The 23,337-nt window shown below is 42.7% G+C and overlaps 1 long non-coding RNA gene across 1 annotated transcript; it reads right to left on the minus strand.

Moving 5' to 3' along the window:
* Positions 1-1,780: 1,780 nt before the first annotated feature.
* Positions 1,781-7,893, minus strand: LOC135301332 (uncharacterized). Its single transcript, XR_010363081.1, has 3 exons — positions 7,488-7,893; positions 5,211-5,308; positions 1,781-1,892 (listed from the first exon to the last, which is right to left on the minus strand). It is a non-coding gene; the product is annotated as an uncharacterized LOC135301332 (long non-coding RNA).
* Between the last annotated feature and the right edge of the window lie 15,444 nt (positions 7,894-23,337).

The following is a 23,337-nucleotide window of genomic DNA, read 5'->3' on the forward strand; positions in this document are numbered from 1 at the left end:
GATGTTCCTTTTGTTGCACCCCCATTGCACACTGGTGCCACTGGTTTGCCCCCAAAAAGGGGCTGGTGTCCCTGCCCCACGCGTTTATACCCATGGAAGATATCAAACCATCGGAGCAGCCACCCCCTGGGCAGAGGTGTCCAGAACAAAGCTGGAGTCCAGGTCCAAAGTCCAGACTATTTTAGGAGGAAATTCTGAACTCCCACCAGTCCTTAGCAGGCCTGAATATTAGAGAGGCCAGAATACAACCCGAAATGTCAACAAAGGATTGTGGTGCCCTCGAGGAGACAAAAGGCACCTGGTGGCAACAGGTATTTTGGGCTTAGCTTCTGACTACCCAGCTCAGGAACTTGCTGGTTGTCACTGCTGCATGGCTTTTTCTCCCAGGAATGAAAAAAAAAACCCAGGAAAGCTTCCCAGTCCCTGCACCTACTGTGACTCTGCTGTGAGCAACACCCATTGTGGATGGTTAAAAATGGGTTCAGCTATGTCCATAGGACAATTCTTCAGCCAGCCCACAGGCAGGCGGTTGCCCCTCAAGTGTCCAGGCAAAGGTCAGCAAATGTACAACCTGAAATTACTTTAATTATAGGACAATCACTTTCTAGTGTATTGAATAACTACCTATTTTAGACAGGACCAACCCCAGGGAGTCAGCTCCACTTTGAAAGGAAGACTAATAGCATGGTTTGCAAAGCACACACTCGGCTTCTTTGAGCCAGCTTCTCAAGATGGTTCTTTACAGCAGCGTAATTTACCTTCTCACAAAGCAGGTCAAAGCACGAGGCTCTCCGTGGAGGGATTTCCTTCTGGCTAATGGACTAGGGAGGCAGTTCTGTGGGGAGACATCACTGTGGTTTAAGTTCCCCTTTAACTTGCCAACACAATCAGTCCAGCTAGGAAAAAGAGAAAAGGATGGAAGTCTAGCACTTCCACACAGTGTTACACCACGTCCCCAACATGAGTGCTCCCAGGGGACCCCCAGGACAAACACACTGCAGCTCTCCAAGGGAATTAGAAGTAATTATCCTCTCTTCTGTCAAGAGTGTTGGGGTAATCCATAGGATTTGTCTCTCTGTAGATGCATCCATGGATGCTCTATTTGGTCCCGAACATTACTGAGGGGTCTGCCCTTCTTTTACAGTGCAAGAATCTAGAAATATGAAAGGAATCCTCCTGCTTAACAACATCCCTTCATGGGCTTCTTCTCCTTCAAGTTTCAAATCTTTGCATTCTTCCCCTCTTGACAATTACAGTTCAGTAAGATTTAAACTCTTCCACCATGGCAGCATAGGTGTCTCCTTTGAAGAGGGCTGGGGAGACAGAGAAAGGATACTCTGGGATGCACTGCATGTCTTTAGCTTCTCTGAAATGTGAAAATAAAGCATGACAGACCCACGTCACATGACACAGACTATATCTGAAAGGAGCACCATGCTGTATTCAATAGTGTAATTTATGTGAGGCCCTGTACACCATCTCAATGTACATTACTATGTGTGCACCAAAATAACACGGAGAGCTGAAATGCACTGGGACAGCGGCTGTACCTGAATCTGCTGATTCAACTCTCAAAGCTGCATTTAGCAGCTGTACTCTTTGAGCCCTGCAGATGTCTATTTTAATCATCTGTCTTAAAATATCAGCTGGTTTTATGCCCTATTCTGAGGTTTACCATCCCTCACAGAGGCTGAGTTGATTCCTCTAGGCACTGTCATCCAATCAAAATTGCAAACGGGCAGGAAAGAGAGAATATAAGAGCAAGTTGCTTTTGTTTGTAGTTGGTTCCACACATCTTGTACAGCTTGTGGCTGAAACACCTTGGGAGGGCATAGCTGCAGAGCCTGAGCCTGCCATCTGGATGGGACCGGAGGGACTCTTTCGTTGGAGATCTGAAACACAGCAAATTGAAGCAAAATCCTCATCAAAAGCAGAGATTCAAGTCAGGAGACATCCCTTATCCAAGACTTCCTCCTTCTATTCTGACTTGCTGGCTAGGAAATGTGGCACTGAACAGCAGAGAAGTTGTTCCTTTTTGTGGTAAAACATCCTGCCACAAAAGAGGCCAAGGGTCCTTCCTAAGCCACACTCACAGCATCAGCTCACCAACTTCAGCACTGCCCTTTTATGTTACTTTTTAGCAAAAGCTAACAAAAAGAAATTCATAATACTGTTCCTCTCTTGAAATCTCTTCTCCCTCTTATGGCTGTGCTGACCCACACACTGACCATCCAAAGTGTGCCATGCTCATGTAATTTTAGTATTTTAGCTATCCTCAATGCATCTGCAATTTGTGTAGACACAAGCCTAGGATCACCTATAATCTTGTTAATTATTACGATTACGGACATATTACAGAGCTCACTGTTAATAGGAGCTTCCATAAACCCTTTCAGCCAAAGCAGCCCTGGCCAGACTCCATACACAACTCTTCATGACTTCCAAAGGACGATGAGTGTGAGGTGTGGGATCTCAAGGCCCTGTGCCCTACACTCTCAACCATGGAGCCTTGCTCATCCATGGCCCATGTCTGTTACTCATCATCATGAAGCCAAGGCCTTTAGCATGTCTCCCTGTGGCTGTAATAAGGAGGAAACACCCAGGATGAAAGAAGATTGTAACATGTTGGGCATCAGTCTCTTCTTGAGTCTCAAGTTGCACTAGGGGAGATTTAAGAAATTAGGATATTAGGAAAAAATTAGTCACAGAAAAGGCTGTTAAGCATTGGAACAGACTTCCCAGGGAAGTATTTGAGTCATTATAGTCAGAAGTAATTAAAAGATATGTAAATGTGGTACTTGGGGACATGGTTTTCCAGTGGACTTGGCAGTGCTGGGTTACCTGTTGGGCTCCATGATCTTAGAGACCTTTTCCAAACTAAACAATTCTATGAATCTGTTATTCTAAGAAGTGAAGATGCTGTATGGGAGTGTGGCCCACAGCCCAGCAGCTAGAGGTGAGAAAAGTGTGAATGGCTTGTACACTGGGGCCCGTTCTAACAACCAAGACAAACTACTCTTGGCCTCTGAGAAGCCTGTTTCACACTTGTGCTGGCCTATCTTCCATATTGCAAGAGTGGGTGAGGTGGCTGCAAGCCTCGTGCCACAGTCTGCCCGAGGAGGCAGTCAGCCCTGCTCCCCAGGGCAGCAACTGCAGGTGAGGCCAGGTGAATCATTGGCTTGACTCACAGCGATCTTTTTGCTAAAATTACAGCCTTCAGGATGGAGTTGAGACTCTTCCCCTGGTCAGCCAGGCTTTGCAGACGCCAAGCCAGACCTATGCTGGGCACCTGTGTTCAGAAGGATGGGAGGAGGCTTGCCCTCCGGAGACAGCAGCCTCTCATCACAGCAACACAGCCTGAGTGAGTTATGGTTCCTCATGCGCTGTCATGCAAAATCGTCAGGCTCCTGGCATGTGTATGACTCTCTGTATATCTCAGAGAGCCAACTTACAAACAGATTCTGAGGGCTTTTATGCTAATAAATGCTACATAAATTTTAGCTGCTGTTTTCAATTTTCAAAGCCTGCTTTGTCAGTGAAAACCCGCATCCTCCTAACCATGGCATGGCAAACTCTGCTGACGGTTTTTCCGCCAGCAGTTACAACACATCACATTAGGTGGTCCTATCTTGGGAGAGGAGACAGCTGATGGATGGGGAGGGGAAACTGATATAGCCTAACCATGAGGTCTCACTGCCTGCCTGGGAAATAAAGGACACCAAAATATAACTGCGTGGGAAGGACTTCTAAGAAGAATTTGTCCCAAACCATTTCTGGAAACTGATGATAACATTATTTACTCAAATACAGGAAGCTTGAGATTGCAATGAATGATGAAAGGGTGAGGGGGAGAAATATGTACTTTCCCCTGCCCCTGCCCAAAAGATAGAAGTAAAATCCCCACTAGCAAACCCCTGGTTGTTAGGCTGTGCAGTCAGAAACTGATATATCCTTCTGTGTTTGTGCATGTGCACATCTCACACCCACACACTTCTGCCCATCCTCCTTTGGACCCTAATCCAGGGGCCCTTTCCAAAGCCAGGAACAGTATCCCACAGAGAAGAGTCCAGCTGTTGGTATCTTTCCCAGAAAGCAAACACTGCTGCATTGAAGCTTTTCTGGCTTTTCAGTAGTTAATCTGGGATACCCAGAAACCCTCTCCAATGAGAAGGGATGGAAAGCAAGGGGATGTGCTTAAAAGCTTTTGTATTTATTTATTTATATATTTGTGTTCATGTTTATGTAAATGTTGCATAAATCTAGACTGAACTTTGGGAGACTGATCTCTCAAATACAGAATGTAATACAGCTGTTTGAAATCACAAGGAATGTACATTCCCACCAGCAGTGTAAAGCCAAAACATAAAAAGACAAATAGCTCAGCTAGCCAAAAGAGGGGCAGAGAAGGGAATAGCTCTCACAGAACAGCATCCTATCTCCTTGTGTATTTATTTTTTCATTGCTGCTACTTACACTGGGGGGTGGGGAGAAGGAGGGGAGAAGGGGGGGAGTAGATGCTGGTTGTTTTGGAATCCACTGCAAGATGAGGCATCTGTCAGCATCCACTCAAAGAGATTCCAAGCCATGGGCTCTGCTATGCTCAAGTGAAAGCAGCACAGTCCCCAGGTATTTTACTATGCTGACAGACTGACTGATCTGGATTCAGCAGCATTTTATTTGTCTCAGCAGTGCCAATCATCCCAGCCACAATTAATCTGCTGGTAAACCAAAGAGTGCCTCCTCATCACACTCCATGGCTCAGTGTACCCATAGAATCATAGAGCAACATAGATTGTGTTGGAAGGGACTTTAAAGGCCATTTAGACCAACTCCTCTTGGAGTGACCAAGGATATCTTCAACTAGACCAGATTACTCAGAGCCCCATGCAACTTGAATGTTACCAGGGACGAAGCATCTATTACCCCTCTGGGCAACCTGTTCCAGGTTCCTGTTCCTCATTTAAAGAACTTCTTTCTTATATCTAATCTAAATCAATCCCCTTTTAGTTTAAAACAATTACCACATGTACCATCCCAAGGCCAGCTCAGCTCCTGAGGGGTCTTAGGAAAGCTGAAGACCACAGTCATTCTGCTCCTGGCTTCATGGCACACTGACAGCATTCTCAGTCCAGCTGCAGGATGCCAAGCACCAACACAACACAAACTCACCATTTTCATTCATCTGTCTCCAGAGCAATTCAGCTTGTTACCTTTGCTTGAAGGAGCTATATGTTAGTTCAAGTGTCAGCTGCAGACCCTTGTGCCAGCATCAGGCCACATCCTCAGCACAAGCTCCACATCGTGTGTTCTGTAAAATTTAATAGCAACGTCAGCACAGGCACATATCTGGTCTGTACATACACGTATGATGGGGCACTCCAGCCAGAGCTGCAGCACTGGTGACCTCTGAGGTTCAGGGTGCCACTCATTGACTTCAAGGTAAGTTACAGCTATTCCTTAGGCACAGAAATGTGCTTAACATCTCTGCAGAATGCATTAAAGTATCTGCTACAGATATCAGCCCTCCTTTCCCAACTATTATTTTACAACAGGGGGAGAAGTTAATCTTCTAAACATTCTTTCAAGCCCTAAATAAATTGTGAGGCTTTCAACAGCATTCTTTCTGTGAAATCTGTGAATATTATAGTTATTATTACAATCAAGATTATAATAAAGATTTAGACAATCTGCTTTGACATCTAAATGTGGAATTGGGATTATAATGCAAAAAATGTCTGTTTGAGTGGAAAAAAAGCCAAGGTATCCTTAGGGCACGCATGTACTTAGCCTTGCACCCTAAATGAGCGATGCAGTACATGCAAGTGCATGGATTAACAGGTCTCCATTTTATAGATAATCATTTGCACACACTCAAAAATGCACTGGCAGAAAGGAATAACCAAGGGTGAAGTCAGCAATTCAGAGGTTAATTACTATCATTAAGAAAATATCCCACTTCAGTCACATCAAGTTTAAAGCTATTTGGAAGTGGCCCTCTAAGAGGTGGAAGCAGTGAACAGCCATAAATAGAAGCTGTTCAATCTGTGATATAATAAGTGTGATGTGATACAAAGTCTGTGATAAAACTTCATTGTAAAAGCGCCTTGCCAAATGAGAGAAGGGGCAAATCAGTTCAACGAACTCCAAGAGCCCCTAAACCCAGATGGATCTGTCACTGATGCCTAAGGTATTTTATAACCCTGGTCTGACACAGCTCCAGGACTGTGACAAGTACTGTGACCTGACTCACATCAGCACTTCACAAGTAACAGGTGAGTCCTGATTCCTGCAACATTAGGAACCTGACTTCACCACTGCAAACCTCTGGAGCTTGGGGGTGGATACAGTCTGCCTGCATAACCCAGTTTTCTCTCCCCCTGTTTCCAGACAAGAAAGGAGCAGTGCTCCCCTAAACCTCCCCTGATGGCTCTTCATCCTTTCAGCCACCAACACCATTTCTTCTAGCCCTCAAGATGGTCTTTGCTAGCCCTTGTTACATGAGCAGCTGTGGCTGAGCAGAGAGAGGTAAGGATAGCACTTGTGGGTGGATACACCTTAAGGCATAAAGTGAACACTTCAGCTGAGCACACGGGATTTCTTCCTGCTTGCTGATGCATTTCAATGTCAAAAATCATGTATTAGTGTTTAGATGACAGCTTTTTTCTACATTTACAATGCCTGTGTTACAATGATACCTCTCCAGAGCCCACTGGTGACTGAGTGTTGGTAATTAAAACGATTCAGATCATCCTTGCCTTTTCCTAGTGAAACTGCCTTGATGACACTTCTCTTAAATGCTTCTGCAACACCTGCCACTGCAGAGAATCACTAAGGAAAGAATTACAGCCACGATTAAGTTTCAGCTTTCAGAAAAGAAAATGCTTGAACTAAAACCCATCACCTGTTTTGATACAAATTAAAAACATTGGTTTTCTTCAGTAAGTCAAAGCTCCAAACACTGTACCCTAAATTCAAGCAGATGTTCTTTAGTCACAGCTATCTGCTATTACTCTTTCCTCAGCTCAGCAACAGAGCAGTTAGCAGAAGTCATGTGAAAGGGGCTGACATTAAACAGAGAATGTCGTTAATGTTACGGTTCCAAAGAAAAGTGAGATTTCTTTTATATTCATTCATGACTGTGGCTGATAATTGCTTCCTGTCTTACACCTACACAAAATTCATGAATATAATTACAGCAGCACAGTGCTGAATTCAATCAGAAGGGAGTATTGATTTGTGTATAAATCAAAAGCCATCTTCCTCCAGTTCTATTTACATGGGGAGAAAAAAAGAAAAGAAAAAGGACCTTTCTAAAAAAGCTGCAAATCAAGAAAGGGTAGTGTATTGCAGAAAACCTCACTTGTAGATTATAGGGACAGAAGGGAATATGATAATCTAAATATGTCTACATAAGCAAACCACAGATTTCCCAAATTAATTAAGCTTTTCTCTACAATGTATTTTTTGAAGAAAAAGCATCCACTTACTTTGGTAGATTTTAAAGTGCATAACTTCATTTATATGCACATAAATTATTTCCATGTTCTGTACAGCAGAGCCTGCTGCCTGGAACTGGAGCAGGTGCTTCTGTTCTTGGGGTGCACATCCAGGTGACTATTGCTCACTGGCAAAAGAGGGATGCCAGCTAGCACTAGGGGTTGCTAGCAAGAGTGGGGAGAAACAGCTGTAATTTTTTAGCTCGCTCAATTTTTCCCCTGTTCGAGCCTCATCACTGGGAGACATATAATGAACTTTGCAGTAAAGACATGAGAATGAAGGGATGTTTCTTTTCTTGATAGGCAAAACAAGACCACATCAGTCCCTCTGCTAAACATCCATCACCAAGAATTCAGCTCAAATTAACAGTCTTGGGAGCACTTGCAAGTTCCTGACTGCACCTGGGGCTACTAGCAATTAAAGCTTGCTGTTGTCAGCTGAGAAAGAATCGATCAGAACCAAAGGCTGCATGGTTCTGCATGGATAGTTCTTTCTAGTGAGCCACCTAAACAATATTAAAATTGATTTTGTGAAGCATTCTTGGATGTTTTAATAAATGTATACTAACAGTCTATTTGTGAGGCCACAGTGTAGAAGGATTAAAGCCTGATCAATTGTGACATGCCTTCATTTTTAAATAGGAGCCTGTTTGAAGAAACACAATCTAGGCAGACTATAATTACATATATTAAGTTATGCCACAATCTGTTCTGCCACCCACTATGTAAGATTAAAAACATTGCTAGGAAATGGCTAACTAATTAATCAAACTGGCTAATTTACAGCAGCTTTCATTTGAACAATTGTACCTCAGATCTACTTTTATAGAAACAGTCAAGCAAAGAGAAAAAGCTACTGCAATGGAAAGTGCTTCAAGAAATCACAATAAAGAGTGCATTTTTTTTCCATCAGTCTAATGATTATGATTCAGAAATTTGAAAAAATGAAGTGTAAATATCTTATTTCCAAGTATCAAGGAAAGATGATGGATGAGGTGCACTGCTAAAGCACACCCTATACATGAATATATACAGCATATACCCTCTTTGCCAAGTGCCATCCTCCATAGATAAAAACAGAGCATTAAATACTCTTAAGTGTTAAGACTTAAGAAGCTGCATTGTATTAAGCACTTGTGTCACTGAGTTTGTAGAAGATACCTGAAGAGTAGCTATTGCTGGGTAACTAAGGACTTAAAGCTATGGAAAAATGTGAGATTTTCCTTGAAGTTTCATTTAGTAAGTCTCCTTCCAGAGTCTCAAAGACACTATTGGTGCATTCCTGTGCCTAGCAAGAAAATGACCAGCTCTGTGGGGCACTTTACAGCCTAAGGTTAAGAGCAAATGCCCACACACAACCTAGAAGAAGAATTTAACCTCTCAAAATGGCATCCTGACTATGTAGCTACCAGAAAAGATGATAAAAGGCAAGGGATGGCTCCTGCAGCTTTCTCAGGCATAGCACCTTATGAGGCACTGGGCCAGAGCAACACCTCCCTTCTGAAGATGAACATGTTGTACCCTGAGACACAGAGGGACACATCTCCATTTTCTCTGTACACAGAGAGCATGGTAAGCAGTCTTGTTGAGCCTAGGTTGATATAAAGAATGTCACAAACATAAAGGGGATGATAGTGTCATAAAATCAGCAGTTTTTCAACAAGGTTCTTAGAATTGTTTCTACAGCATATTTTGTCTGTTAATAAAGGAATATCTAAGGAAATTAAATGTACAACCAAACAGCTGATAAAAAACCCCCACTGCCTCAGAGAGCAATGTCAAGAGATGTGGTAACCCCTAGCTTTTGGCCTTGGATCTAGAATACTCACAGAGAAACCTGGGAGAAAACATGCCTTCCCATCCCTTCCTGTGAAGCAAGAGTTTTGGGCAGATGGGTCTGGGAAAGTGATGAGGCAAGGCAGAAACTAAACTAGAAAATTCCCTGACTCTGTAAAATGAAAACCACTATATATAGAACATAAGAAGTCCTTGCAATTAGAGCCATAGATATGGAAGTCCTTTTATGAAGATTTGATTTTTCTCCTACTGAATCCAAGAGGATTCAGACAGTGAGCCTACCAAGGTGCTCTGGAAAGTTTCTCAATAGCATATGTGCATATTGACTTGTTTACCAGCTTGAGAAATTGGACCCAGACTGTTCACAGCATGACAGCTTAGGTTGCAAGAAGGTGACACTCTATTCTGTGTACAGAATTAGTTAATCCCCATCTGCTAGTGTGCCTACAATTCTAGTCATCTCCTGAAAAGAGACCAAAAGCCAGGCAGATAATTAAAACACAAGATGTTTTAAAATGCAAAATTTTTCACTCAGGCAAGCAGCTGAAATAATTTTTGCCATTTTGTCCTTTTGTCTTCTCTTTCCCAAACATTTGGTCAAATTGTTTTCTGACAGGGATATTCACTTGGCATTTGTGTTCTATGAAACGCTTACAGAATATCTATAAAAAGCAGGTCTCAATTATTCCACCACAAATGTTGGCATATGCAGCCTACACCTTGCCAGTCAGGAGTCACTGCATGTCACACACACTCACTGAGGAAGTAGAACACAGCTGAGAAGGCCAGAGATAAAGAGAAACATCACCAGTATGAATGGGTACAAAAAGTTTTCCAGGAAGACAAACATATTGCATAATTTGAAGATGTCCTTTTGGCCAGGTGACACCATAAGCCTAATCAGCAAGCAGGATCTCCAATGAATACTTACTTGAGGAAATACTTGGGATGAGCATGAGAAAAGCCAGCACAGGCCAGGCTGTCCAGCAAGACCATGGCCCAGGAGCAGATAGCCCTTCTCTCCAGGGAGAGATGCTGTGACACGAGGACACAAGGAGCCTCAGTGGCTGCAGCACAGGATGCAACTGGTACAGCAGGGCAGGCCAAGGCCAGAGCTGGCCTGAGTCCAGCTGCCAGGGACATGTCACTGCTGGCACACCTCCATGCAGGCACCCACTGAGGACCTTGAGTTTAGGCACATTTAAGATCCCTTAGCATTTTAGCAAGGGTTTTGTAAAATTGCATTTTCCAGCTGGTGTTCCTACAGTGATACTGGGATGGTTCCTGTTTGTTTAACTGCCTATGGCCTAATTATTTCAGAAAATGTTCCCAGCAGCATTACAAAGAGTGAACTTTATTCTTTGAGCACTTAACACATGGCTAAATTTGACTAAAGCCCCTTCCGAACTCCACAGTCCTTAAAGGCCTTGGAATTTGAACCATCATACCAACTCATTACTTAATATCTATGGTCCAACTTGAAGTAATTAATGTAGTTTCACCTTCATTTATTCAAATTAGAGTTCATCCTGAGTACAGGCTATGTAAAACACAAGAGACTTACAAAGATGAACTGGCTTACGAATGATCCCTGGACAATTAATTTTTGTTCAAATGCTTACTGAATTACACATGTATGCCACATAATAAATTCAATAATGTCAGAAATTTCATCTCCGTGGTAAAAGTGTCCTGACATAAGGACTGTTCATGTTCCCCAAATGCATCCATTTGCTCACAAAAGAAATCTCCAGTTACAGCCTCCCTTAGAAGCTGTCCTCCAGCACAGGAGAATTAAAATCCCTTCATTTCCTAGTGAGAAGGTTTTATGACAAGGAAATCTGGAAAGAAAAGAAAAAGCTTTTATTTTTTGTTGCTGTTGTTTCTTGCAGACTCTAATAGTTACTATACAGTAACCACCATATGAGCATTGGGAAATGGAAACCCTATACTTTTGTCTCTCTTTTTTTACAAGGCTGCTTTCCCACGTGAGATTGATGTATGCAGACAGCCATTCACAGTGTCCACAGGAGACCTGGTACACGACTGAGGGCATCAGGGTGAATGGGAGAAGTCACCTGTGAACACTACAGTCCTGCTTTAAGCAAAACATCCCAAAACATGACCCCAGGCTTGAGTCCCATTGCATCAAGGGCAAAGTCCCTTTACCTTTCTCTGCCTCTCACAACACAATGATCAAATTTGATTATTTTGATTATTTGATTTGTTCATCAAAGGACTGGAGCACATCTCTTATGAGGGCAGGCTGAGAGAGTTGGAACTGTTCAGCCTGGAGAAAAGGAGGTTTTGAGGAGATGTTATTGCACCTTCCAGACCCTGAAGGGGGCTACAAGAGGGTTGAAGAGGGACTTCTTGCAGGGACCTGTAATGGGAGAAGACAGGGGTTGGCCTTAAACTGAAAGGGGCCAGGTTTAGATTAGCTACTAGGAAAAACTTATTTACTGCGATGGTGGGGAGGCACCAGAAGCAGTTCAGAGCAGCTGTGTGTGCCCTGTCCCTGGAAGTGTTCAAGGCCAGGTTAGATGGGACTTTGAGCAGCCTGGTCTAGTAGAAAGTGTCCCTGCCTATGGCAGAGGGTTTGAAACTTAAGGTCTTTAAGGTCCCTTACAACACAAACCATTTTGTGATGATTCAATGAATATCACTAAGGTTCACCCTTAGCTGGAATCATCGGGACTGTCCTGATGAGAGCAGGACAAAGCCCTTTGTCAATACTCTCTTTTGGCACCTAACTACCCAGTGAGAGCCATCTGAACTAAGTGGCTGGGAGGGGTTATTCTCCAAATCTGTGGGAACTTGATTCAGACGAGTCCTCATCCCTTAACTCTCCCTTACATCTCTTCCTCACACACAGTCACAGGGATCTGATTCCCCATGGGCACTGTCCTCTCTGGTGAGGTTCAAAATGGAAATGGAGGCAGGCAAGGAAAGCAGCTCTCACAAGCTCCTGGCAGTACTGCTACAATCTGCAGGAAACTCCCCAGAGCTGTGGAAGGAGAGTGGGAATCAGAAAGTTCCTTGCCTACAAGACAGGCAACACAGAGGCACTGTGAGACTGAGGATAATACACAGGAGAGAATGGGGAGAGAATACAGATGGGTTTTGTGAAGCTGTCCTCTGCTATTTAACAACCTCTGCTAAACACTCTACTTAAAATGTCCTTAAACTGGAAACTGTCTACGGAATGTAGCCTGAGGGCAGCTCTCCAGTTTGCCTTGTAACACTGATCTGCTATCAAGACAAGGAAAACATATAAAACAGGTTTTGCAATTAGGCAGGTAACAGCTTCCCCAGCCCCTTGTTCGAGTGGGAAAAGGAAATAAGAGATACTGGTGGGCCCAGGCAGACGCTGCAGGCTGGACTGGGCTCCCCTCTCAGTGGGGTAGGGCTTGTGCCACGGGAGAAGGGCACATCCTGGCCTCCTGACCCACGAGGGGTGAGCCTCCAGGGCAGCCAGGTTTCAGCATTCAGACATGTGAGCAGGAACACAAAGAAGCCTTTTATGCTGCTGCAATTGCAACATTAGATTTCAGTTTTATTCCCAAACATGAGCTGAGCTCTCAGTCATAGACGGGCTTTTTAATCAGCCCTGGCAGAGATGAAAAGACCAAGAAAGAGAGGCAGTGTCTGTGCAAGAACAGCTCATTTACATTAAATAATTATCCTGGAGGAGAGAAACAGCAAGGGACTTAATTTTTTTAATTATAAGGAAATGCAGTCTGGAGGAGCATATAGAGTCCTAGCTTTCCCTGCAAGTTACCTGTTTGCTGTAAAACCCAAACAGTAGGTCTGAGAGGTAAGAAATATCTGTTTGTTATTATTTTGAAAACAGTGTATTGGATGAGAAGAAAGACAAGGAAATACTTCTGCATCCACAAAAGTCTGCTGCTTTTACAATGTCTCCTCTGCACAGCAGGATAGAAAATCAGTATCACAAACATAAATGCTAAAAATACAAGAGCTGACACAGAAACACATTCTGTAATCTGTTAGGAATGACTCTGTCAATGAATGTCTGTGTGTGTGTGTATGAGAGCAATACAGGGCTCTCGTACAGGGGTGTCTGACTGCTGCACAAACTGCTTGTGCAACCTGCTACGTGCTTCCTCTTCTTCGGTATTGCTTATTTAGGAACAAAGAGAAAGGATTCAACTCCAGTAGTTCCCCATAAAAATTATTTTTGAGATGAGATGAATAATAATAATAGTACCAAGTCCCCAAATTAGGAACTTTTTTTTTCATTGCCAAGAATTTATGATAGGGGCTGCAGTCTCTTCTGGTCTTTTTGGATTACTTCCCTGGATGGAGATGAAGTCCTGAGCCTCCTGGCACATAGCACAAGAGCACCGTTTTTTGGAATATGAGCATTCCACTGAAGGCTCTATTGCTTGCACTGAGGAAAGTGCCAAAATCTGTGAGATCCTGCCTGTTCCTCCTGCAGAATCAGGGCAGTGCTCAGCAATTCACTGCTGCTCCTCAGCACAGGGCAGCGAGCACACTTTAGCTTTACATGGGGAGCTCATGGGCCAGCCTGGGAGATGATCAATGCATTCAGCAACAACATGAAGGTGGCAGGAGAGAGGGAGCTCCTGTGCTCCCTGCTGACCTGAGCAGTTTCTCTAGAGCTAAGCCATGTGCCTCAGGGCCACCAGCGGGGACCTACAGGCACAGCAACCTGCGCACCTCAGGGTGCCCTGCCCTTCCAAGCCTCCCTCCTGCCTGGGCTGTACAAATTACAGGTGTGCCAAATTTCTGCTCTGAAGGGGTCTGCCCCCTGCTTTTATCCACTGCATCTTACTGTGCCTTCTCATCCCTGATTAAAGACCTGCTTGGTAAATGTACCTCTAGCAATGGTGGCAGCTTAGAATATGTAAAATAGTGTTTCACTTTGAAAAGAGAGAGAAGTGCAATCACAGGGGAGGCCAGTAGAAGTGAGAGGCTGGAGAGAACAGGCATGGCAGGGGTCACTTGTGGGATAGGGCAAGGAAGGACTCCCACAGCCAGGAAAGTGGACAAACAGACAAGGCTGGACTTCCCCCTGACAGCACATGGCAGTTGCTGCTTTGCACCTCAGCTTTGCCCTGTCACCAACAGGTGATGGCATGGTTTATCAATTCATGTGGCCTGACTTAGTTTTTACACTGGTAAAAAATCTGAAATAATGGTTTCTCTCTGTAAGCGAAAGCAGGCTGTGAGCTAACAGATACCATCTTCCTGTGATGATCAAAATGATTGCTGCTGAGATCACAGCAAATGTAATCATTACAGAGCTTTTGTCTTGCATACAATTGCATAAAAATATATAGAAAAATAACAATCTATACAATTATAGAATAAAATTTATTACATTAATTCCTTCACGCCAATTCTAAAATTTTCTTGCTGTCTTAAATTCCCAGAAAATCTCTTTTTCAGGCCCTGCAAGCTACTATGTTAGAAAATTTAAAGGCTTACAATAACAGATATAGAAATCAGACTGTAGAGTGTTCATCTATACAAATGTCACTGGAACGTGACCATCGGGAACACTGATTTGCATTTACAGCTCTAGAAAACTGATTTGGTGTCATGAACTGTGTCAAGTACCCAAGACAGCATAGCAAAAGTTAATGTGCATAATACATTAAGCTAATGGGATTCAGTCAAGGGTGAATATGTCTCTTTGGGCTAAGAAAGCATCAAGTCTGCTCACGTCTTCTGAATGCTCTGCAGCCTGCTGAGTGCTTCTGCTATGGGCATGAATGGGAAACCAGAGCAGGAGAGGAAAAGACACAGGGTGTATCTGAGAGAACAGGGATGAAAAGACATCAAGGAACACTATAAAAGACCAATTCTCTTCAGCTGGGAAAAAAATAAATAAACAAACCCCAAAAGTTTTGTTCATATATCTGTTTTGAACCAAACCCAGCCTTGAAAGGCAAACCACTGCCTTGAAAGAATATGCTCAAAATGGCCTTGTTTATGGGGAAGAGAATTTAAAACAACAAACTTATTTTTGATAAGCATGGGTGAAAAAATACTTCCCTCTGTTCCTTTAGACAGATAACTTCCTCTCACCTCTACCATGCCATGAAAATTAATAGGGAAGTAAGTTCAAAGAAAAGACTAAAAATTAAATTTGAAGAGTAAAGATAAATACCATTGATTTAAAGGACTGTATTTTAACCTAAATTTGTACTATTTCCACAGATTAATAGAAACAGCACCACCAATGCCATCACCTCCCCAATCCTCAGCCAAGGCTTCAAACAGGCTCTTCCTTGGCTTTGTTCTCTTCCTATAAGGAAGCAAGGAAGGAGGAATTTGGCTTTACTTATAGGCAGCAGATGAGGCAGGTTCTCAAACACACAGAATAGTCCAGAACATAGCCAAGAGTTTCTCCTGCAAACTCTCTACTTGCAAGGACTAAATCAGCACTTGTCTTCAAACGTCTATACATCATTTTTTATGTCAGCTCTCAACACTACAGCTTCTCAGCTGTTTTATATGTTAATATAAAAATATGTTTCCTCTGCGGCTTGGCTCAAAACTTTCTTTTATGGCAATGAATTTTATTTCAACACTTACGAATTTTCTATTATTCTCAAAGAAATTGAATTTGAAAAGCCAAGGAAATTCCTCTTCATAAGGTGTGAGATAAAGCATGGGTAAAACTCCCAGCAGAGAATATTCATCTAAATGAAGCCCCTCTATATGTCTGTGTTTGTATGCAGGTGTCTAAACTCACTCAGTTCCAGCTCTTTGCATCCATATTCTTCCTTCTGGGTATCTCCTGTTTGTTTTGTCCACGTCCCACCAGCCCACTCAGATGTGCCTCTGCTTTCACCTCTTTTGCCAGTCTGAGCTCAGGCACTACATTTACCTCTCCTGTGCCATCCTACCTGGTGGATCCTTTCAGGAAAGGTTTTGTCACATGGTGCCACCACAAAGACATGTAGGATACAGAGGATAGGAGAGTATTCTCAGGCACACCAGATTCACTTTTACATGAGACTCACAAATACTCAAAACAATGGAAACTGTGCAGTATTTTCCAGTGGACAAAGATATTTAGTGGGCAGTGTTTTCCTGAGTGCAAAAAGGCCAGAAAAAATTAAAATATGATAATAACTCTAAGTTAAACACTAACTGGTCATTGGTCTGCAATGTAGTTGTATATTTATATACTCAAATATTGGTGTAAAATAGTTTTCAGAAAACTGGTTTTCTCTGGAAGATGTGACACACAATCAGTGACCTCTTCAAGAACTAAGGAAAAGCTCAAAAGATGATAGATCTAGCTTTGTGATCTAACAGCCAAATTCTAGTCACATTTTAAGGGAAGATGGTGATATCAGAACTGAGACAAGCTATGAAATATTCAAAATACTTGGAAGATTTGAGCAGTAAAGGTTCCTTGTCAGCAGAAGATATTAAATCATAAAGGTCCAGATTATGCTGCACAAAGTCTTGCCCTTAAAGAAGAGCCACAAAAATAAATTAAAGGAAAGTAACAGGACTATTCAAAGACTTCATTATTTTTCACCGGAAGGATGTCAAAATTTGGTCTCTAATAAAGTTGATTTCATTCCTTCCCCTTATTCCTTCCCCTTATTGCTGAGATTATTTGCAAAACTGTAATCAATCACAGAGGCCAGTATTTAATTAAAACCCCAGTACTGAGCTAATATGAATACTGGTCATGACCTGAATGGCATCAAAATCTGAAACAAGGGAAAAAATGACCTGTGGTGAATTAGACCATCCTCTAAACAAAACCTGGGCACAAATGGTAACCCCCAGTGAAAGCTGGGTGCAGGAGAAAGCACCCAGGCATGTTGGGAGGACAGGCTAAGTTCTTGCCACTGGACTTGGTGAGCAGCTCTGCTTTCAGAGGCAGGCTACCCATCAGCTTTCTTCAGTCCCTACTGAATCCCTGAATGAAATTCAGTCCTTGTTATGGGTGGTCGTGCACAAATAAAACCCAGCTGAAAGACGGCGAGTAGCAGAAGATCTTTCCTGGAAGCAAATAACATCCTATTTTAGTGGCCCATTGTTGAGACTGAGGCCTGATGTACAAGGAAACGAGCATGAGATAACACTTTCAAAATAGCCTGTGACACTTTTGCCGCATGGGCTCCATGGTATTCTGATGAGTAATGTCCGTCCTTATCACGGCGGGCGCCGTGTGCCTCATGCCCAGGAGCCACGCAGGGCGGGAATGCCAGCCAGCGGAGCCGTGCCCGCCCGGCACACGGAGCAGCACCGCTGGCCCTCCACGGCCCCCTGCACCGGGGCTGTGCCCCCCCAGAGGGCTGTGGCCTCACAGCACGGCTACTGCTGGCACCAGCACAGTCCAGGAGGGCAGCCTTGTGCTCGTTTAAACCCTCTTCCTCTGGACACACAGCAGCTCTTCCATGTTGCCAGGATGGCCAAGTCTTGGAGTCTCTGTGGTCAGGATGACCCTGAGGTGTCAGAAAATCTCTTTTTCCTGGCCTTGCGATCGAAGAAGGAGTTGGGATTCCTTGGCCCTGGTTTTCAAGGTTGTTTATTTTCTCTTATCTAATACATTCTTTTCCTGACCCGCTGAGGTCTGTCTGGCAGGTCAGTTCGTGGCACACTGACCGCCCTTGGGGTGGTGTTAACACTTCATACTATGAACTACGTGTACTTTATTTACAATAATTTTCCAATACCTATCACTATGTTAGACAGTCTGTTTCTACTCTAAACCAATCTAAAAGTGCCATCACAGAGAAGATGGAGGCTAAGAAGGAGAAGGAGGAAGGATAGTGCCTCCTGAACCCCCATTCTAAAAAATTGTACTTTTTTCACCCTGTGACAAACTATCATTCTGCTAAAACTCCTGTGGCTTGTACGTCTTCATACAAAGCTGGTAATTTTTCCATGGGTTAAAATCAAAGGCACAGGTGTTTTTGACTCTGTGCTTAGGTCTCTGAGCCCCCTGCCAGGGCCTTGAGTCCTCCAGGGCAGTCAGAGGAACGTCCTGGGTTCCGACAGCCAAGCACATAGCGTGAGTTGCTGCAGAGAGAGAAGTCACAGACCAGAGGCCTGCAGAGAAGGCAGGGGAGGGTGGCTGCCATATTCAGCAGGATTTTGTTGTCCTTGCACTGATAAACTGCCTGAAAGGTCTGGCACCAAACCCAGCTGGCCTCATATGAAATCTGTCTTCATGGAAGGCAGAGTGGTGCCGAAATACTCACAGCAGCCCACATGCCATGCCATGCCATGAATGGAAAGAGAATAATTCAAGATATGTGAAAAATCATGGCATCTTCTGATTAGAAAGATATGATTCATGTTTTCAGTGCCACAGTATAGGTGTTCTTATTGTCAAAATTTACAGCAGCAATAGCAAAATTTCTGGCATAAAAAAAAATTATAGCTTACATCAAAATAGTTATTTATTTTCTTATTAATTTCTCTGGATAGATAATACACATCAGGGTATATCAACTTTTTTAATAAAAAAACCCAATATAAACTATTTTTTTTCTAAAAACACCAATTTTTCCTCACTCAATCCTAGCCTTTTCTTCGCCCATTTCCCTCCCATTTTCCTATCCTCACAATAAAAATTAATGTGGAAAGTAAGGATAATCAGGTAGTGTATATAAATACATGGAGATACAATTATAAAATAAATAAATATAAATAAATGGAGAACTGCTCAGGCCCTTTCTCAGCCCAGCCACGACTTTGGAGTAGAGTGGAGGGGGATGGAAGCAGCTCAGTCCAGGTTGCTTGTCTCACATTATGCTCAGGAATTATTATTTCTTACTTGAAAACAGTTACGACGTAAAAGGAATTTCAGGGTATACCCACAGCCTTTACAACCATATACTGTTCTTCATGAATCATTTCCTCTGAAGTTAAGGAGATGAGGTACACAATCGTATCATTGCACACGCTTGTATAAAAGGTACAAAAGGCCTTTTCTTTTAAAGTTAATAGCAGGAGAATGAAATAATCTCTTCTTTTTTTACAAGAGAATAGTTTCATTGTTCTGCCCACACACTTTATTTGTTGATCTGACATCTGTAATAGTGAAGTGGAAGAGGAAAGGGAAGCGGATGAGAGAAATAAGTGAATTAAAATATTTGGGATAAGCTTTTGGAGAACACTATACGACTATGCTTGAGTAAACTTGACGTGATCTAAGTAATAGCACAAATAATCAAACACTGAAGGAAAAGTCCACTCTGATCTAGTTGCAAACATTGACCTCTCTCATACCATCATCCTTCCTACAGTGTTATTCTAATTTGCTTCTAAGGCTGTTCCCTGAAGACCTAATTCCCCTTTGTGCATAGACAAAATTTCCACTGCTGCTTCTGAGAGTTGTTTTTTACTATAATGTGTTTGTTTCTGACAGCAGCTCCTTGTGCTGAGTTAACTCTTTCAACTTAAATTTGGTTCCTCAGTTTTAGATGCCCCATGGGGCTCACACCATACTGCTCTTGAAGGTTCTGAAAATATCAATTTCTTTGGCAGGGCTAGGGAGTCTTGTCCTTATCTCCAACCCAGAGTCCAGGTGAGGGATGGCCTTGCAAGGTGTGAACCAAAATGTGGGTGGAGGGACCCTTTACACCTCACTTCTGCCACAGAACACCAATGCTGGCACCTCCAAGCTACCACAGCCAGGGGTTGAGCACCCTCCTTCAGGGGAATAACTCACACAGAATGGGGCTGTCTGGAGGGCTAGCAGCCACCTGACTTGGTGGCCCTACTCCCATCACCAGGCAGTAGAATTTGTGCTGGAGAGGAGGAGGAGACTGAACTGCATAGAAAAAAAAAAAAAAACGTACCCCAAGATTTGCAAAGTTCTGCTGATGAAGGAAGCAGTCCTTACATTCCTTCCTTGTGCCAGGGACTTGTTGCTGAACCAACAAAACTTAGGACCTTGAATAGCAGGTTAGAAGAGTTTGGCACCATGCAAGGAAGCCCCTCAAATTTTTGTCGGTATTCCTCAGCAATGTCTCTGCTTGTTAAATATTTTCTGGGTGTAATATGAGGGATAGGTTAATTACCACATACATTTTTATGTGGACCAGCTGTCTATTCTGTCTGCTGTCAGAAATTAAAAGTCCTTTGGGAATCCCTCTGAGAAAACACATTTTGTCTTCTAGGAATAGAATGGCTTTCTTTTAAGACCCTCTTCAAATGTAACTCATTTAGCTTTTAAATCTTGACAACAGATTCTGGCCACTGATGTACTGTTTTCTTATCTTAAGCCCTTTTTTTCCTCTCCTTCCTCCTTGGATACCTTATACTCTGTGTTTAATGTGAGACACAGCTGTCTCTGCCAGCAGGAGTTCACATTCTGAAAATCACCAAGATTTATGCAACAGGTGTTCTATGAACCCACTGTAATAACATTTTCTTCATGCAATGAAACAATATACTGGGCTGGAATAAAAAAATAAATCAAAATAAAAGAACAAAAGATTTGCTGGCTGGAAATAAGATTTGGCACAACTTCAGCCTAAGAGCTGAGTTTTTCTTTTTGTCTTACAGGAAACCTAAATTCACAGCTTCCATATAAGTGGATGGGTGAAAATAGGCAGGTAGAATATAAGTAAATGATTGTCAACCATGGGACAAGGCAAAGTAGCAGGAGGATAATTGGGAAGAATCTTCTTTTAAATATATGGGTCAGTTGCCCCAATGCGTCTTCATTGAGTAGTCTGGGTACACTTACCAAGCACCAGAAACAAGGTCACAGACCTTGTTTGATGCATTTCAACCCCGTGCAACTCTCAGTCCCGTACTGGTTTTCCAGTCCATGTATGTAGAGCCCTGTGTAGAATCTTTTAAGTCTAGTGGCTTTTACTTTGGTCTTGTAATTCCATTTTGAAGATCCTTCAGTTACGCACAGACCATGAGTTTAAAACCATTGCTTGAGCCCAACAAGCCTCATGGATGACAGAAGCTCCTCACATCCCCAAAAAGCTGAAAACAGCTACTAATGGTTTTAAAATATATGCTGTGTGTGTATATGTGTATATATGTAGAGTGTCATTATATTTGGATATGTGATACACAATATTATAGCAAAAACACCCCTGCCACCAGGCAGCTGCAGAGAGAGGAGCACTTTAAGTGTTTTATTCAGTGCTGTAAAGAAGCATTCAAAATTTCATTGAGTATGTATGTAAGAGACAGAATGACACTTGGTACTCAAGCTTTCGAATGGATCAGATTAACTGTCCCTCAGGAGACAGAGTTATGAGCCCAGGAAATGCTTGAGCACTTATCTCTGGGCTTTCTTCTGACAATGTGTTGGGAGGCAGAAAGTGGGGACAGCAAGAAAAGCAACCATTTCACAGGGGAAATACACACATAAGTGGGTACTTCATACACTACAGAAAATGGCATTCAAGTTCTGGGAGTAAGATCCTGCTCTTCACACTGAAGAGAAAGACAGATTTGATAGCTCAGAACCCTCTGACTTTCAGTCTGGGCATATCTACCTATCTCCTGTCTCTCCCCAAGGCCAATGCCAAGTGTCTGAATGGCCTTAATTCACACTCAGGAGTAAGACCACACACCCCTGAGAGCTGTGTGGCTCTAAAGACAGGTGGAGCATTTCTCCCTGTCTTCTCTAAATGGGTTTCTGACAAGAAACTTGAAGGAAATAAAGAAGATAACCAAAAATGAAAGTTGGGAAAAAACCCCTCTCATTGGCTTACACACACATGGCTGGTCCAACCAGTGATGATACAGAATAGATAAGACAGTGCTGATCATGACCATACACACGTCTCCTCAACACTAGTAACATATTTGAAGTACAAAGTCTTGACTATTTTGTTTAAATCAGAGGATTCACTATCAAGGCATGTAAAGAAAAATGTAACAAATAGGTGTGACTAGAGCAAAAATGAAGGATTTTTGAAGTCCAGGCACTTCATGCTACTGTCTTGTGGATACCCAGTGGAAGACTGTAGTGCCAAGAAACCGAGCAGAGTCCAACCTGGAAAAGCTCTGTGCAACTTCAAAATTATCTCATACCCCTTCCTCGATTACAGCTGATCAGTCAGTAAGACAAACCTGCTGCCTTTCAGTAGGTATAAAGGAAGCAAAAACCTCCAAGGGTAACTGTGTACCTGAACAACAGTATCAATATGCTCCTGAGGGATATAAAAAGAGCCAGCCAAATGTTGACTGTGAGGATTTAAAACTCTGCTGAAACATGTGTTTCACATTCAGGCCTTTCCTGTGAATTAGCTAGCTGTTCTGAAGGTACTGAAGACACATGAGAAAGACTTCAAGTACTAAACTGAATGGAGGGATTATATTTGTTAATACTGTTCCACAGTGCCCTGAATCCCTGAGGATGAACAGTACCTGCCTTCGTATGTGACAATTACGGTTGTGATTTGGGATTGACAATAGACAATTACTGTGCCTCATTGCTAACCATGGTGCAGCCATCAGCACTAAAAGCATTCAGGACTGCTCTTGTTATTCATTCACTTGGAAAGACTGCAGTTCTTATTTTTTTGTTTTATATAACTGAATTAAGCTTTGACCTAAGAGTTCTTTTACCACGAGGAACTTACATGAGTAGCAGACCTTCTAGAAGAAGCAATTTTCTGCATATTGGAGGGAAAAAGATATAAGTCATTAAACATGTATATGTCCTTAAATATACATGTACATACTAAAAAAAAATGTTGTGCTGGTAATGGTATTTGATAACCACCACCCCTAACAACCTCTTCCCCACTCCAACCAAAAACCCTTTTATGGCCAACTGAAAGCGCTCTAAAAACAGAACAGAACCCCAGAACAAAGAAAATGGAATCTTTGGGCTGAGTTTGCCCCCCTACAGACAAATCACAGGTGGTACTCTTAATTGGGTTGGAGGCAGGAAATATACAAATACAGTTAACATTTTTACAAGAGCCAAGGAGACTTTTTTGCTGTTGAAGATTGTCAGTAAATCTTGAGGACAATTTGTCAATGTTAGAGTCTTTCTCACGGTTATCTCTACTTTCTTACAATGATAGCCTACAAT

Source organism: Passer domesticus, chromosome 5, assembly GCF_036417665.1.
Source record: "Passer domesticus isolate bPasDom1 chromosome 5, bPasDom1.hap1, whole genome shotgun sequence".
NCBI lineage: Eukaryota > Metazoa > Chordata > Aves > Passeriformes > Passeridae > Passer > Passer domesticus.